Raw genomic sequence first — 4,847 nt, 5'->3', positions numbered from 1 at the left:
GAGTTGTCACAGAGTCGTCACTATATCTCCGTCGGTAAAAGTATATAGTGACAACACAAAAAGTCGTCAGTGAATGGTTGTCATTAGTGACAACAATATGAAAGAGTTTTATTGACGACTTAGCATGTTGTCAGAGATGTATTGATCAAGGTTGTCACTGAAAAGTGTCAGAAGTTGTCACTTATATGATCTACTTATTGACAATATTTGTTGTCACAATTGAAGTTTGGAGTTAGTGACAAGCTTTGTTGTCACAAAGAGTTTTTGATTCTTGTTATGCAACAGCTCTTTTTTGTCATTAGTGATCTTTAACATTGTCAGCTCCATTTCAATAAACTCACAATTTAGCATGGTAAATTATTTATCTAAAATAAATTGAAAGAAGTAATCTAAACAATCGATAATCAAAAGTAGTTGTTGCATTAGGCTACATGCCAATATAGCATATTAAGTACTCAAATGTCATATTGAGGTGCACATTACCCAACAAAGGTCTATAAAAGTAACATTGTGCCCAAATATCACATATTCATAAGGTACGTTTACAAAAGGAATTAATTTTAAGAAACCAAAGAACATCCAAGCGGACCCTTGCATGAGAAATTGACTTTGTCTTCAACGTCCTTCAGTCATTGCTATAGATAGCTCCCAAAATTTTGTTTAAATAGCATTTATCTGTAACAAAGTAGTAAAACAAGTAGATAAGGGGAGGATTAAAACACTGAAGGAGAAGTAACAATACTTAGGTTGTTTAGCTAAAATATGCAATCCAATAAGAACCTCAATAATTAAAGCTGTACATTCAAAATCAGCCCCAAACTATTGCACAAAATCAGCTCAAGAAATAAGTACTGCTATTAAACTTCAGCTTCAAAGGAATAATATAACAAGTTGATAATGCAACAAGCACTGCTATAAGTACTGCTATGAACAATATAACCAATTGATAAGACTACAAGCACAACACTAAAGGAAAAGCAACTTTGATTCGCTTGCTTAGCTAAACATTCAAATAAACTAAACTGAACTAAACCAAAACAATCCAAAGTAATGAATAGCAGAGGATACAACGTGTCAAGTATGATAACCAAAGTAATATCAATCACGATACAAGGTGTCGAGCTATCCATTCATATAGGAGAAACTGAGGCAATGTGTACCTCATTTATATAAGAGAAACTGATGCAATGGGTATCGTGAGAAAGATGTCTATGGGTTGCTCAATCTTTACAACCCATTTCTCCAAACCACTAGAGGATGAATACATGGAGTGGTACTGCATAAACAATATTAACATTATCAAAATCCATATACCCAAATTACTCCAATCACAAAAACAACTAAAAGCTACTGAAAAGCATTGGCATTGCCATGTAAATGCTTGTTAAAGCAGTAAATATTGTAAATTGCAAGACTTAATAGCTACCATCCAAGGTCAGAACTCATCACTATCCTAGCTTGTGCTCAAACACATTACCTCAATAACACCATCATATCGTACAAAAACTCAAATCACTTAAATATTTCAGAACAACATATGCTAAGCTTAGAGAGCACAAATTTCTATAACGAAAGATCCAAAGTTCAAAACTTTCAAAGTCAAATAAGAGAACTTTAAAAGCAGCAAATTAAAGAAAACAATTAAGCCACCTATTCGATAATCTTCATTGCCACTCTATCTTTAACACTCCCTCCTAGCTTCAAGAATTCAGTATTGCTTCAGATCTAACAAAGTAAATACTCGTCATCAATTCAAGTAAATAATAAGCTGAACATAACTATGAAAAATAATATGTTTGTTGAGAAAAAAAATTACCTCATAGCCAGTGGCATCAGATAGGCTATTGATTTATTAGGTACATTTATTTTTCAAGAAAGAAAAACAAGCACCCTGTCCTCTTCACCATATCTTATTTTATGCCCTAAGGTAGAATACTCTGAAAACCATTTCAAATTACACTTCAAATCACAAACTACTCCTAAGTATAAACTACTTTGCCATACTTAAGTAACCAAAACTGAATTGCATGGAGAAATAAAAGATAATTAAGGTAAGAACATAGATGATAATTTGAACCAAAAAGCACAGGAATTACCCATCCACAATGGCATAACATATGTATAAACTACTTCACCGTACTTAAGTAACCAAAGTTGAATTGCACAGATCACATACAAAAGTTGAACTAATCTTTCCCTATTTTCTGTGGGCATTCTCCTATAGGTTTGTACAAGTAGGAACGCAAGGGAAAAATTTGACTGTGGTAATAGAAGAAATCAGAGCATTACTGTTCCTCACTGCTTCTTTGCTAACATTTTTATGAGCCCCTTAATAATTTTACCAAACCACATCAAATTCATGATAGAAAGAGCGCAAGGCACAACAAATACTAGAAAATAACCAACTGAATGCATCTGGATGACCTGACTATAATGAATGTAAACATGGTGAAACATGTAAACAAACAACAAAATCCTTGCCATCAGCCAACCAAAAAAAAATAAAGAGACCGTTAATTAGGTAGGCATTGGACCTCTTCAATCCAGAAATATCAAGATGCCATCTCATGTTGATTTCTGGGGTAGTCATTTCTGATATGAGGACCATGAATATATAAAGCTGCCCCTTCCCAGTAAATACAAAATATGCTACAGAAACTCCGAAAAGATTGTGATGGACAATATACTCTAGTGTCTGTGTGTGTCTGTGTGTGTGTGTGTGAGAGAGAGAGAGTTAAGGAGTTGATATAGAAACAGGTGCATGCCTCTATGTATGGTTGTGTTACTTATGACCTGTACCAATATTACCCTAGACCATTCAACAAACGGAGTCATGGTCTGGTTTCATTTCAGCCCACAACCTAACTAAAAACCATACCAACTGCCTAACTCAGCCCTTTTAATTGTTCTAGTTTTTAGAATAATAACTGAAAAACTAAACTGATAATAGAAGCTTCAAGCACAATAAATTTTTCATTGAGGCCAGAAAGAATGAGCATAAGAGCACTTCCAACATCACCAACCCTTTCCAGCAAGAAGGAAGCTGCATCTACAATTCCATATTCCTGACAGAGGCGTAAACAGTTCTCTACTCTATAGCTTGACAAAATGACATAGTGACAACTCTAACTAAACCATAGATACACAAGATTAACTAAGCCATAAACTTTTAAAGGGAGAAAAATAAATTATAAGTTGTTAACATGATAAACCAGAGTTTGCTTGTTCACCGGCACAACAATAAACATACAAGTCCATTGAGCATATATGACAGCAGCTTGCCACGCGCATGATTAATAATACATCCCTCCTTTCAAGAACTTCATCCACAGTTGAAGATATACTCACCTCAAGATAGTGTTCTGTCACTTCATCTATCAGCTGAATTGGCTTACTGCGGAGCAATTTTGGGAAATCATTCAATTCTTCAAGGAACGTCTTAATTCTATCTGACTAATGCTTTGCCATCCTTCCACTCGAAAAATGTAAACTACCATATTTTCTTAAGCAAGAAAATTTGAGATTTCCAGTTGTGTGAACTTCAACAAGTGTATTCAAATAAAGAAAAAGGCTCTCTGGGTGAGAGTGTAACTGAGAAATTACCATCAGAGTTTGCACAAAATTACCTGTCTAATTTGACCAGATCACCAATCCTTGAAAAGACTGCTGCTTGGAAGGCTTCTGAATCAGTTTCACTCATTCTCCCCCTACCAAGTCCAGCCGTAGCTGATTTTGTACAAAAAATCGTTGAGAAGCAGCAAGTCCTTCCCAAGTGGGCCAAAAAGTAGAAGATACAATTAATCTAGGGGATTCACGATAACTAGGCAAAAAATTTTCCCTAATTTTTTCCCTAAGTTAAGATTTAGGGCAATAAAATTTCAGGGGATGAAAAGTTTAATCATATAAATAACCATAAAATTACACCCTCAATGCAGGTTCAACAAGAATGCAGGTAGAAATTTTCAGAAAATAAAAAAAAACAAGCGTAGGGCCAAAATATTTGCAAACTATCTTAGAGATAAAGAAGAGAGGGAAAGAACTAACCTTTGGATAAAGAGTCCGAATCTCATTCAACAAAATCGTCTTTTGACCGGAGCCAATCAGTCCAGGGAAGGCAACTGGCCTTAGGCCTTAGCTTAGCCGATTTGGTTCTTGGGTTTGTTGAGTCCCTGATTACTGCCCTAAGACTTTCCGTTCAGTGACATTCACAGGTCTTCTGTTCCTAGGACATTGACTTAAATAAAAGCGTGTACTGATCAGGGCTCAACAAAGTCTCCTGCCGGCGATGACTCGGGAAGAGTCATCCTTTAGACTCATTCTCCTATCGGAGGAAGATGCCGGGCGCTGCAGGTCTCGTTTTTTCACTAAGCCACTAAGATCTGACTCAACATCGGCCCGCAGAGACTTGGAGAATTACTTGGTCTTCAATGCCCAAGAGCCACGGTACTTCACTGGTCTTCAATTGTCGAAGAGATCGAGAGTGTGGTAGAGGTGGAGGTGGAGGTGAAAATGGAAGTGGAAGTGGAGGTGGAGCCGTGGATGTAGAAGTGAGTGTGGGCTGATGGGCTGAGTAAAAGTGAGGTGATTTGTGAGAGTCTGAGAGAAAGTTCAACACTTAGAAAAGTTATTGTTTTGCATCTACATAGTACAAGAGACTTGGACAAATTTGCGCCTCTTTTTTTGCCTTGAATTTTAAAATTGTGCCACTTTGTTTTTGTCTTGAATTTTAACTAGATTTGGACATCATAATTCCCCCCTTTTTACACAAGAAAAATTGGTGCAATTTTGTCTTTTATAATTGTATTTGAAATATAGATTTCATTTTTATTCATTATTTTTGTGTCACA

General features: G+C 35.9%; 1 long non-coding RNA gene across 2 annotated transcripts; it reads right to left on the bottom strand.

The window, feature by feature from the left end:
• Positions 1 to 479: 479 nt before the first annotated feature.
• Positions 480 to 4,540, bottom strand: LOC113742001 (uncharacterized). 2 transcript variants are annotated; one of them, XR_011813722.1, is made up of 5 exons: positions 4,045 to 4,540; positions 3,349 to 3,764; positions 1,651 to 1,937; positions 1,161 to 1,276; positions 480 to 675 (listed from the first exon to the last, which is right to left on the bottom strand). It is a non-coding gene; the product is annotated as an uncharacterized lncRNA (long non-coding RNA). The 2 variants fall into 2 exon arrangements; XR_003460773.2 differs by having other exon boundaries at positions 3,349 to 3,726.
• Between the last annotated feature and the right edge of the window lie 307 nt (positions 4,541 to 4,847).

The sequence above is a fragment of the Coffea arabica genome, chromosome 4e (assembly GCF_036785885.1).
Source record: "Coffea arabica cultivar ET-39 chromosome 4e, Coffea Arabica ET-39 HiFi, whole genome shotgun sequence".
In the NCBI taxonomy this organism is placed as follows: Eukaryota; Viridiplantae; Streptophyta; class Magnoliopsida; order Gentianales; family Rubiaceae; genus Coffea; species Coffea arabica.
This window is presented reverse-complemented; position numbering and strand designations above follow the sequence as displayed.